Source organism: Rousettus aegyptiacus, unplaced genomic scaffold, assembly GCF_014176215.1.
Source record: "Rousettus aegyptiacus isolate mRouAeg1 unplaced genomic scaffold, mRouAeg1.p scaffold_m13_p_14, whole genome shotgun sequence".
NCBI lineage: Eukaryota > Metazoa > Chordata > Mammalia > Chiroptera > Pteropodidae > Rousettus > Rousettus aegyptiacus.
In genome coordinates this window covers 10,886,514-10,900,404 of record NW_023416289.1, presented here as the reverse complement: position 1 = coordinate 10,900,404, position 13,891 = coordinate 10,886,514, and the positions used below count along the sequence as shown (strand labels likewise).

Below are 13,891 nucleotides of genomic sequence, written 5' to 3'. Positions count from 1 at the left end.
CATGAAAGTATTTTGTACATTGTAAAGTACTAGACAGCTATAATTATGATAGTCATTAATTTGAAACATTTTTATTATAACCTTGTCAACAATTATAACATTTTTTTATCCCAAATATAAGTATATCTTGTTCTGTGTAGGAAAAGTTTTTCTGAAAAATTTTAGGTAATTAAAAAAAAATTTTAAAACATACTATTTTAAATGTATAAAAGGGTTTATTTCTGAGTGAAAACTATAACAAAGTAAAGAATTAGTTTGTAATGTGACTAATTCCCTGACTATCTATTTTGAATCTTAATTTTTTTAGCATTAAAGTTTTTAAAGGAAGGCACTCTTAAATAATATTGACTAACACCTGTAATCTCTCAAAATAATTGCCAAAAAGACACTAGGGGAATGCAGCTAACTTATTTTTGAGGTCAGAAAGCATCATAATTAGAGCTGCACATTACAGAATGAATCCCTACATTTACATTAATCCAAAGCCTGAATTACTATCTCTATACATTGATGTCCACTAAAATATGGACAACCAGACATATTTCATTAGAAAAAAAATAAGTCCCCATCTATAAATCAGTTTATGTGTTTCATGTATACATTGAATAAACATACGTACATGCACAGTACTCTGATTTGAAAGATGTCATCAGATTTGAAATGCTGTATGGTATTTCTGTATTACTTCTCATTCACTTTCAGATAATGTAACATCTGAGTCTCTCTATTAAAATAGTATTTTTCTATTTTTTTCTAAAATCCCAATAGAAACTTTTAAATCTCCTTTGGCAATCAATTCTTAATATCAGATATCTTTCACTTCATAAGACAATTCTTTATGCTGCATTTGTTAGGTTTGTTAACCATTTGTTTTAACCTGCTGGTAAACACTATTTCTGCTTTCATGAAATACATGTATTATGTATATATCTGCACACACACAAAAGCACATGTAAGATCTATGATAATGAGTTAAAAGTCATGATGTTAATCCCTAAGTTGGCCATTTGGTTGCAGTCTCTTGCATGATCACAAACTGCATTTCTGACACTAAACATAGCACTCATTAATGACTGTTATGGCAATAAGGGCCAGAATTTGAATGGAAACATGGTGGAAAGCATCTGGCTAAGCATTAAAATAGAGATCAGAAGTAATTGCTTATTTGCTTGTCCAAATAAAAATATACATCTTACAATCTTGATTCAGATCCTTAAAAAAGTATAAATTTATGATATAATGATCATATAGAGTCAACTATTCAAATACATGTTTGAAAGTCTCATTCTACTAAGAGTAGAATCTCTGATAGATTCATGGTTTGCCTTGCTAATAACTTGCATCTTCAGTAGATGGAAGAAATGATAGAGAAACTAATTATATGAACATAATTTTGATCAAGTGAGAACTTCTCAGAGAGGTAGAAAATAAATGATCACCTTGAAAGAAAGTAGCCATTTAATCATAGAGCTTAAAATAGCCAGGGATTGTGAATATTGGACATAATCAGACATATGCCCTATAGCTACCTGCCCAATAAGATAGCCCCTTTAATTAAAATTAAATAAAGTTAAATATTAAGTTTTCAGTTGTACTAGCTAGTGGCTACTCTATTGGACATCACATTCTATTATTGCAGCATGTTTTTTTGGACAGTGTTATCCTAGACTTCAGAAAGGCAGATTATAAAATATTCAGTTTAATGATAAATATAGCTATGGCTATTATACTAAAAAGGTAGCTCAAGAAGAATAAGAAGCCCTCCTAAATAACACTAAAGTAAGCACTTAACACATATCACATTGTATTATAATTGGCTTATTGCCTATATTGTAAATTGGTCTTTAAGGCAAGAGTATATCTGTCTATTTCTTGTACATGAGGGGCATATAAGGGAGAGAATTTGGGGGTTATTTCTAGGAAAAAATAAAAGAGAGAGACTTGCAGTATTTTGACGTTCTGTTAAGAAGTTACTGAGAGAGAGTAGGAGGCTGCGAAGAGAGAATGAATTATTTTTCAAGTTATTTTTCTCTGTCTTCTCTATCAGAAATTATGACCTTCAGATAGACCTTCAGATAAGAAAATACAAGAATGACATTTGTTAGTGGAAATTGTAGTCCAAGAGCAGGTAAGTGATTAAGAGAACTTGAATCGTTAGAATTCAAGCCCCTGTCCCAGATATATTTCTGTCAAAGGTACTAAGAGAATTTACAGTTGAGTTTTAAAAACAACATCTGCAATTGACTTTGAGGAATTACAGATGTTTCTGAGAGAACATGCAGATTGCAAGAGGTGCCAAAAACCTGAATAAGAGGAAGAATCATTCCCAATTTTTGAAAATGTTAAGTGTTGATTTTAAAATCAGTTAGTTAAGTTATTTTTATAGGCACTTGGAAAGGAGATTTTCATCACTAGGAATAAATACGTGTTCACAAAAAAAAAAAATTCTCACTTTTTTGATGGCATTATTTCAGAGGGATTCTATAATCAGAGTGTATTTTAGACATTCAGTTTTCCTTGCCTACAGAGGCTGAAGAAGCCTCTTTCAGAAAGCTACTGAAAGCCAAATAGACCTTTAGGCATTACAGTTCTAGGAAGACAAACTCAGAGTTTATGATCTTTCAAGGAAATGGGACTTAGGAGCTGAGGTGAACCAAATGTAATCTGAGCCTTACAAAGAGTACAATCCAGCATTAAATCAACTTATTCTCTTAGTGCAGGTGTCCCAAAACTCGGCTGCAGACTGGTACCTGTGTGTGGCATGTTAGGAACTGGACCACACAGCAAGAGGTGAGCGGCAGACAAGCAAGTGAAGCTTTATCTGTATTTGCAACTGTACCCCAGCACTATGATCACCACCCCAGCTCCACTTCAGATCATAAAGCATTAGATTCTCATAGGAGCACCAATGCCAAAAATTTTGGGGACCACTGTCTTAGTGGATTGAGGTGATCTGCCATGTTCTTCTACCCTACTACCTCCCAGATGATTAGGTACATTTTCTTCAAAATAAGTTATCACCATCCAAAGCTTCTAAAATTTTCATGCATAATATCTTGCATTCATTCAGTACTTTTTAGAAATATCAAGAAACAGGACCAGGCTGATTTATTGATGTGATTGGGTGTACTTTTCTTTATATTTATCCTGCTTGGGATATCCATTACTTAAGTGAAGGTAAAAAAAAGACATTATTTCATAGACGCAACAGTAAGACTGACAGCTGATTTCTCAACAGAAATAATGGAGGCCAAAGGCAATGGAATGACCTCTTTAAAATGCTGAAAGAAAATAATTACCAATCTAAAATTCTGTACTCTGAAAATATCCTTCAAAACTCATGATGAAATAACTTTATAGACAAACAGAAGCTGAGAGAACTTATTATCAGCATATCTGACCTAAAAGAAATACCAAAGGGAGGAGTTCTTTATTGAAGAAAAGTGATTCCAGAAGGAAACACAGAAATGGAGGAAGGAATAGAAAGTAATGAATAAAGTATATATGGTAGTAAGTCTGAATGAATTAAACTGCACAATAAAAAATGAAAAAACTCTTGTGAGATTTAAAATATATGAGCAATAAAATACATGTTAACAATAACATAAATGGTGGCAAAGGTAAACAAAATGAGACTAATTTTTCTAGTATTGTCTAGGACATGGTAAACGTATGAATTTATAAATAGACTGTAGTAAGTCAGGGATGTGTATTGCAATAGGGTAACACATAATAGTAAAATAATGTATGTCTAACAAGCTAATGGAAAGAAAATTAAATAAGAAAAATACTTGATTAATTTTAAGGAATGCAAAAAAAGGAATGAAAGAACATAAATCAGGTAGAACAAATAGGAAACAAAATAAAGTGATACATACATAATCTTAAATATATCCATAATTACATAAATGTAAATTGTGTCAATTCTCCACTTCAAAGACAGTATTATCAGATTATATAAAAGATAAAATCTAAAAAACAGAAAAAGTTGAAAGTAACAAAATGAAATATTATCCAGCTATACCAAAACCTAAGTAGGACAACTGTATTAACATTAGACAAAGTAGATTTTTAAGGCAAGAGATAAAGATGTATGTGGCATAATTATTAAAATGTCGATCTAACAGAATATAATCATTTTTAATTTGTTTGCATTTAAAAATATGGCCACAGAATATATGAAACAAAAATTAACAAAACTAAAAAGATAGCTACACAAATTCACATCATGGTGTAAGACTTTAACATACCCTTCTTATTGTAACCAATAAAGCAAGTACACAAGCAGACAAAAAATCAGTAAGAATGTAGTTGAACTAAACAACGCTAGTAACCAACATAAGGTAGTTGTATGAAGAGCACTATGCCTAACGATGGCAGGATTCGTTCTTTTCGAGTGAATATTTACCAAAATTGAACCAAAACAAATCTCAGAAACAGGCAAAAGATTTAAATCATTCAGAATAGACTATGACCACAGAGATCTAGAAAGCAATAATAAGAAGCTACAATAACTAAAAATTTTGTGAGTCTCCAAAGGTGTAGAATTTAAGCCATATACTTCTAATTAACCTATAGGGTAAAAAAAGAAAATATGATGTAAATTAGAAAATATTTTAAACCAAATGATAGTGAAAATATGATATATGAAAGCCTAGAAATTATATCTAAAGCTAGGCTTAGAGGAAAATGTATAGCTTTTAAATGAGTGTTCAAAAAGAAAAAGAGGCTGAAAAATCAATGATATAAATACGTTCTCAAGAAATTAGAAATAGAATAGGAAAGGAAACCCAAAGAAAGTAGAAGGAAGAAAACAATAAGAACAGAAAATAACTAGATAGAAGTCAACTGTGTAATACAGGAAATCAGCAACAGCAGAATATGCATTCTTTTCAAGTGCACATGGAATTTCAGAAAGACTACTTGTTGGGCCATAAAACAGATCTTGAGTTGAAATTATACAGAATGTATTCTCTGAACACAGTGGTATTAAATTAGAAATTTATAGTAATAAGATACCTAAAAAATAACATTTAGAAATTAAATAACATACTTCTAAATAATATATATCTAAGAAGAAATTACAAGAGAAAAAATTTTTTTAATCTTAATAAATGATAATGAATACATATCCTATAAAAGTATGTAGGACACAACTAAAGCAGTCTTTAGAGGGAGATATGTAGCTATACACATCTATATTATAAAAGAAGAAAAGTATAAAATTAATTATCTAAGATTTGTCCTTGTGAATATAGATAAAGAGAAGAAAATTAAACCCAGAGTAAGTAAAAGAAAGGAAATTATAAAATCAAGAGTAAAAATCTGAAGACAATCATTCAGAAGTTGATTTCTTAGAAAGATTAATAGCATTGATATTTAAAAGACTGATCAAGAAAAAAGGAAACACAAAATCAATATCACAAATGAAATAAGACATTACTAAATTTTTCACAGATGAAAATAAGATAAAAATAGGATGTTATGAACAACTTTGTTCCAATCAATTTGATAACTAAGGTGAAATAACAATTTTCTTGAAAAACACAGCTTATCAAAATTGACATAGGAAATTGAAAATCTGAGTAGTTCTAGATTATTTTCTTAAAAATTGAATTTATAATGATACAACTGCCCACAGTTTTTAGGTCTGATAGCTTCACTGGTGTCTGTAAGGTCAAAATAAAATTCTTCACAAAATATTAGCAGGTTAAATATTGCAATACATAAAAAATAAACATATCAATCATCGTGGGGTTTTTTCCCCAGGATTGGAAGGTTGGTTTAACATATGAAAATCAGTAATTGTAATTCACCATACTAACAACTTTCTGACTAATATTGGTTTCAGTAAAGGTAAAAAAAAAAAAAAGGCATTTGACAAAATTTAACAATCATTCATGATTAAAAAAAAATCTTAGCAATGAGGATTAGAAGGAAACTTCTTTCACTTGATAAAGGACATCTTTCTTATTGATGAAAGACTGAATTCTTTCTCCCCTAAGTTCAAGAACAAGGTAATGATGTCTCCTGAGATTGGAAACAAAGCAAAAATGTTTACTGTCAACACTCACTACTTCTATTCAACATGTCCTCATCAATGAAACAAGGCAAGTTAAAGACAAAAATTGATGTCTGTTATTACAGGAAATGAAGACATTAAGCTATCTATTCACAAATGAAATTATTTCTTTTGTAGAAAATCTTAAAGGATTTCTTTTAATTTGTGTAAGATTTTTTTGTGTAATCTTTTTACCGTTTGTGTAAAAACTGGGAGGGAAAACGTATTAATATCTTATTACTATCTAGGTATAATATACTACAATCTGGATGGATAAACAAGAAACCAGTAGAAATTCATAGCTAGAATAGAAGCAGGAGGGAAACTTTTTGCTTTGTACATCATTTAAATTATTGAAACTTGAAAATAGTTCATCTATTACCTCTTCAAAAATATAACTTTAAAAATAAATAGACTGAAAGTTGACATTACCCGTCAATATGATAAATGATGAGCACATCTCAGTTATTATGCTTTGTACACCAGCCATGATAGAACTAACTCTTGTATCAGACTGTAGATATCTTGCAACACAGTCATCATTTCAGAATTATACATACATTTTTAAAGAAACCCTTGCATGGGTCTATTATGAACTGCATTAATATGAGCTGTAGTTTGACTTTTGATTACTGATAATTCACAGTATATCCACCATGGATACCTATTTAATGTTTTCTCACTAAACCTTTTACCTGCACCACTATTTAGTGGTAGCAGTAAAGATTAAATGTTATTTCCTTTCCTTATTTTTCTAAAATATTAACCAATACACTGAAATAATAATGATAATATTAATATTAATAATAGAGCAACAATAAAGTATAACATTATTTAGTGCTTGTTATGTGCAGATACTGTGCTAAATTCTTTATATGCATTGTTTCAATATTTAATAGCCATAATTCTGTCAGCAGGGGTGAAAAAGATAAGAGGTTAAAGGCCTGATTCAGATTCAGATTAAATAGCCATTCCCCACATAATCAATTCATTGTACTCTGTAGTTTGGTACACCATGCCAGTTGAGAATTGTGTAACAGTGACCAGAGAGACAGAGAGAGAGAGCGCGCGAGCATGGGTGTGTGTGTATTATAAAGGAGACTCAAAAATGGCAGTTTTGGAGATAAATAGGTAAAGAGCAACAGAATTTAGAACATACTTACATGCTCATATATAAATAGAGACCAGTTCCAGGTCAGTATCATGCCATCAAAAGACCTTTGTACAGGTGCACAGAACAGAACAAAACTGTCTTTGTCTTTCGGTAACTTAAACAGAAGTATAAAATTGTCTTAACCTGAGTTTTTAAAGTTATTTGATCTATGTCCACCTGACCAAGAGAAGTAATACAATCTCTTTTTTTCTGACTGTTGCTGCTTGCTTTGGTTTTCTTCATTAATTCTTTGAGGCCCTTAGTAATGTCTCAAATATTTACCCAATAGGCTTTTTACTATTTGTTCATCTCTATTTATTGAAAACATGCATTAATCACACTGGTAATTTTAACATTCTGAAAATGTTAGAAAATTTTACCCTGAAAATTAACTGGTATGAACATTATCAGGCCTGCTTAGGCACCCGGACCATTCCACGTGCTCTTTAGCAACATATACCATGACAGCACCGAGAATTCCCTCTGTCGCAAATACCTGGACCAGGAGGCACTCTACTGCATCTCCAAATTAGGAGCAGCTGTGGTTTTGGCTTCCAAGCTGTAGACAGACAGCTGGGGAGGACAGGCATCAAGTTGCCGCTGCTTTCCTCAGCCTTGAACCTAGAAGGGCCTGTCTCTGTGCTCATCTTGGTAAACCCTGAGAACTCCTGCCACAGGAGCCCCCATCTGAGACTAATGAAGCACAGATAGTTTCTGAAAATCTATACTATAAAATATGCTGTAGCTCTGAGTATACTCCTCTTCGTATATTCTCTCTTCTTCCCTCCCTTCCATATCCGTGCCCTTTTTTAGTTCCAGTTTCCTTTAGAAATGCTATTTGGGCAGCAAATTTCTCAAACCGGATCCATCTGGATGCTGCCATGCAAAGAAAACACATCTGTCTGACTTTTCATTTAAAATAAGGAAAAAATTGAAATAGCAAAATGCTGTAGTCGCTCTGAGCTATTTCTTAATGAACCAGTTTGTCCCATGAGCAGTAGTGAGGAGCTTCTCCTCGGTGAGAACTCTTTATGCATATTAATATTATGCATGTTTTCCATGTGACTCCTTCTGACTTGCTCTCACCCCATCCTTTGAATTCATTTAAATAAAAATAATTTATGTGGACATTCCTTCAGTCAGGATTTTCTCTTCCCCCTTCTTAAAGACATCCATAATATTTCGTTGATGCTTTCCATCCAAACTGAGTCGTTATGATTTTGCATATCATTAGGGCTTTATAAAGAACAACAGCGACATCTGCATGTGCCGCAGCGCCAAGGAGATAGGAAAAATACCGAAAACAAACTGTACTGGCTTGGAGGCTGTCTGGTTCTCTGTCTCCCCAGCAGCCCCTGCCACCACCATGGATAGGAGTAATTGTACAGTGTAATCACATCATGCCTCATCTGAATATTCATAGCAGAGACAAAGCTTTGGAGGATAAGGGAGGAGCGGGGATAATTTAAACATAAAACAGCATCTCATTTCCAAATCAAGTTGCGCCAGTTAGACTGTGCACCAGGATTCAATATTAAATCAACATTGTTTTACAGTTTGGAAATTGGAAGTGAAGAAGAAGATGGAGGAGAGAAGAGATTCGATAAAGAAGGGGTGACATTATATTCTCATTCTTGCCAAAAAAAAAAAAAAAAGACAACAACAACAACAACGACAGAATAAAAATACTTAAAGTGATTTTTGAAAAAGTCACTAACAGTGGCTAACCAGCTGCTGTTTTACCAGGAATGAAATAGCCTATTGAGGGAGCTTTAAAAGCTCCCAATTAATATGTTGTGCATGTATTAGATCTACAAAGAACTCACTGTATTCCTCTCCCCACAAAGCCCCCCAATACACACATATTCTCTAACCACCACCTTTTTTTCCTGTCGGGTACAGAGGGAAAAGATCAGAGCTACAAAATAATCAACTAATCACTTCAAAAGTGACAACATTCCTCTTTGAAAAGAAATGACAAAACAAACACGTACAAAAAGGTGACTGTTCATTAATGAAGGGATAAATTACCGATGTCTTCTTCATTCTCTTTAGTTCATTACCCCCCAAAAGAAAGAAATGTAATCCACGTGTTAATATTTCTTGTCTTCATTTTCTTTTGTTTTAATATGATGCTCTTTATTATTATTTTTTTAAGTGTTGGTATTTGTAGAAGCCTCTGCCACTGCATTCCCCAAAGAGCTACTAGTTTCAACCCACTGGAGTTTATATTCCTTTAATTGTCTAGTGCAGGAACATCTCTGCTGTTTTTAAAAATATACCGCTCTGCAGGAATTAGAGAAATCCAAGGTTGTATCCAACTTCAAAGGTTTCCAAGTCATAATGATTTTAGCAAAAGTAGAAGGCAGATCATGGAACAAGTCCCTGTTTGAAGATAAGCATCATAGGGACCTTTTTTTCTTCCCTCTCTCCCCAACTTTGTACTTCTCCTGGCTCTGAATGCCCCTGCTAACATGGTTTAATGATATGCAAATGAAATATGCATAAAACCATTCTACTGTATGATGATTAAACACTGGAGACATTAACGGCAGAGGCTTCACTCTTTGTAATAATCCTTTCCGACCATCCACTTTGATTTCGGAGTTATGGAAACCCATAGCAGTTGGCAGAGAGTAAAAGAGAGAAGGAAGGAAAGACGCAGGGACACATCACCCATCTCGGTGCTTCTCCCACTCCAGGAGAGGTTCCCCCCCTTTGTACTGCATTCCTATTGCTGTCTTTTGTAATCCATCCATGCAGTCGCACCAGAGCGATTAACGGAAAAAAACCTCTTTTCTCTTAATGTTTCAAAGCTCATTAGCCAAACGATTATTCCTCATTAACAGCGAAAGCTCATTCATTAAAAAGGAAGAATATGCCCAAAAGATGCCAGCGCGGTTAATCCTTAGTCCTGTACTGGGCTGTAAATCCCATACTACTTGTATATTCCATGCGAAAGGGATACGCGCCAATCCACATTTTTTAAAAAAAAGAAAGAAAAAGAGTGTGTTTTGTAAAATCCACAAGAGCAGCAATTAATATTCCCATTGAATGACTTTATTTATTTTTTTTTTGGTCTCTCCCTTTTGTTTCCAGCGCCTGCCCCTGGCTCAGCGCCCGGTGCCAACAGAACACCTTTCAGGATCCACAGCAACGCAGACAACGTAAGTACCAGCCGTTTCCTGAAACCCTTTTTCAGATTTTTTTTTAAACAACCACCTAAAACATAGGAGACCAGCCTCTTCCCCTTTCTTCTCCCCTGCGTTATGCCACCAGGGTTTCCTAAGTAGCACCTTCCAAATCCCTCTGCCTTCAAGTTTGTGCATGTCTCTGTGGCATCCCTCCTCCTCCTTCACTCCCATAGTGGATCTTGTAAAAAGGACTTCGGATCGGCCCCATTCATCTCCCTGGTGATAGCAGTGAATGTAGATAAATCTCTGACTGCCTGCTTGCTGCTGGAGTATGATTTTTATTTTGTCTTCTGTGTATACCTGGGTCAAAAAGTAGGTTGTATGCACACACATACATGCACATACACACATTTCCTTCTCTCCTTCTATCTTCCTCTCCTTTTTCTCACACATGCACACATCCCACATACGTGTGTATATGCATAAACATATACACCTATATACATACCCATACCTAAAATACAAAAATATATACATATCTAAACGTTTAATTTGTCTGAAAATATGTGTATTTATATACACATACAACCTTACACATGTGTCTATATGCAATCGATAGGTGCCTATCTTTTAGTTTATACCCATCTATTTCTCCATTTAAATGTTCCCTCTCTTCTCCCAGCAGAAGCTGTGTGCAGTTGCAATCCAGGATTGTACAAGCGGTGTTCTTTCCTTATGATTTCTATTTGTAGACCATTATGTTCCCTTCTCTGCCTTCTTCTGAGCTGTAGAATTGGCATCTTTCCCTGAGGTTTTCCGAATGGCAAGTGGCACCGGCTGTGGCATGCATTCAAGCCGCTTCCTATGGCATTTCTCTTCCGATGTCTGCTTTTTCTTTGTTTGTTGTTGACTAGGCTGAATGGTGTTTTTTTAAGTTAATTATAAATGAAGTTGAATAGCAAACAAGCCAACAGCTTGCCAAAAAAAAAAAAAAATAGTAATAATAATAATAGCCCCACACAAGCGCCTTCTGCTGCAACAGATGCCCAGATCACCCCTGGCATGGGCAAACGGGCACACAATTTTGGTGGTTGTTAATTTTTTCTGTTTGTTGCTGTATTTGCTGTTTGTTTTCCTTGTTTCTTTTTGATTTTTCAAGGAGTCCAGGATCCCGGCCTCTGCTTGGAACGAACAGTGTCATGGCGGAGACGACGGCCTTTGTCTTGCTGGGTGTGAAAGCATCCGCTGTGCTGGCTCCACTGCGGCAGAATGAAGTTTAAAGGAAAAAAGTGATTAAAGTCAGCTTTGTGCCTCTTTGGTGTGGAAGACCCCCAAACCCCAAGTAGCCGAGTCCCTGGGTCCGAGGAAGGGCTCATAGTTGGAGCAGCCTACGCTGTAATCCTGGCACTTGCGCCTTCGGTTGCTGCTTGCTGTTCGCTCCTGGGGGTCTGGATAATCTCCCCTGGCTTTACCGCACTGTCTGGCCCGCATACAGGGCCCCCGTAACATATACCCGCTGCTGCTAGCACACGAAACTGTGGCGTTGCCCCTGAATGGATGGCACTGTGCCAACTCTTCTGCCATCCGCCCTTGCAGCTTTTTTCTTTCCTCCCTCCCTCCCCTTCTTCTCCTCCTCCTCCTCCTCCCGTCGACTTGACGTTAATTAACACACGGGTTAATTGATTTTAAAAGCCGAAGAATTACAGTTAACTTTTCCCACAGGGTACAGACGCCAGCCGCTTGGCACACTCTGCCTTTCGTACTGGTGCAGGGGGGCAGGGAAAGCCCGCAGCAAAACTAGCAACTGCTGAGGGAATGTTGCCTGCTCATTGGAGTAGAGCCGATAGAAGTCGACGTGGTACTGTCTCATCCTTACAGTATACTTAGCCTTTCTATATTTTTTGAATAATCAAAGCACAACCCTGTCTTTCTTCTTTTCTCTTCCTCTTTTAAAACAGGAAAATCCTTCAGAAGTTCTTATAGGGGAAGAATAATCCGTCCCCCAGACCATTTATCTCATCCATAATTTCCTTTTTTCCAATAATAAGAAAATACCTGGTGCCTTTTTTTTTATTCAGTTACGAGGAGGAAGGCTACCCCCCCCCCTAAATATCATAGGCAAAGAAAAAGATTTTTTTTTAAGGAAAAAGTTCCATAGTTTCTTCCTCTATATTTCAGTGTTTTGTTTTATTTCTATTCCCCTTGACTCGGATGAATTATTATTTATGGTGAAAGATTTCGATGAGAAAGTAGGTACATTGTAATTAAGAACAAAATTCATATGAAAGCTCTTTGGGTTTTTTTGTTTGTATTGATATAGATTTTGCTTTCTGTCCCCCTTCACCCCAGTCCCCTGTAGAAAATGAAAACAATTGATATTGTCCTTGGGAAGGAGATAGGCAAGGCTGAGAACTTGATGCTTTCACCTTTTCATGCTTTCATTTTATTTCATTTTGTTTTTTTAAAAGCAGGCAGCAAGTGAAGCGACAAGAGGAATCCATTATGCAAATCATGTCACTTTGCATAATGTGTCATGACTGGAATATGCAAATGAGCTGTATAATTTATGAGTGCCAGTGTCTGTCTAAAAGTGTTTCACATAATTTACAAAGTGAGCCTGAGAGACATGGGGAAGGCAGTTCTTCTAACTCCATTGCCAGGAAATCTGTATATTTTCCTACAAGTTTTCCCTAGTAATATTGTCAAGTGCTATTTCAAAGAAATTAAGGTTCCAAATGTTAATGAAAGATGAAGATTTTCCTCTCACTCCCTTCACCCAAATCCTTTGCCTAAAAGTTTGCAAGAAAGTATTAAACTCTAAAGCATTAATTTTTAGATTTAATTAGGAAAAGAAAAGTTATTTGAGCCAAATTCGATATTTGTATATGGATTTTTCTTTCTAAAGCAAGGAATGTCTTAGCCACCTTATCCATTTGTCTGCCTCTATGAAGGCAAAAAAAAAAAAAAATGGAATTTCTCATTTTGATTGGTTTTCTGTGTTCCCTTCTGTGTGTAACATTTTGTAAATTACAGTATCTTGGAAGTATTATTAGATATGTAATATGGAAGGCTGATGTTTTCAATATTCTTCTGAACATATAAGTCTACTTCCAGAAAAGTCTTCAAAAGAGAAATGCCATTCAATAAAAACTAGATTTTAGTGAAATTAGCTACTTGGCCACTCCATGTCTCATTTTGATAACTTTTTTGAGTAGATCATTCTGAAACTTTAGAGAAGTCATAATACCTTTGATAATTTGACTTCATCTGGCCTTATATTTTTTATTTAAATCACAATAAGTTCTGTGAAAGAGAGGTACAGAATGCCATGAAAATGTATAGCAGGAAGACCTGATCTTTGAAGACATGTCAGAAAAGGTGTCCTGAAGAAAATAAATTCAAGATCAATTCTGAAATTTGAAGAGAAATTAGACAAAAAGAAAAGGAGAAAGTATTTTTCACACAGAGTATGTTCAGTAAATCCCAAGGTAAGAAAAGATTATGGATGCTTGGAAGAACTAAAATAAAACCAGTGTGGCTAAG

At 34.9% G+C, this 13,891-nt stretch overlaps 1 long non-coding RNA gene across 1 annotated transcript; it reads left to right on the top strand.

The window, feature by feature from the left end:
- The first annotated feature begins 1,787 nt into the window (after positions 1 to 1,787).
- LOC107511916 lies at positions 1,788 to 13,264 on the top strand. Its single transcript, XR_001597171.2, has 4 exons — positions 1,788 to 2,128; positions 2,716 to 2,790; positions 10,314 to 10,381; positions 11,508 to 13,264. It is a non-coding gene; the product is annotated as an uncharacterized LOC107511916 (long non-coding RNA).
- The last annotated feature ends 627 nt before the right edge of the window (positions 13,265 to 13,891 follow it).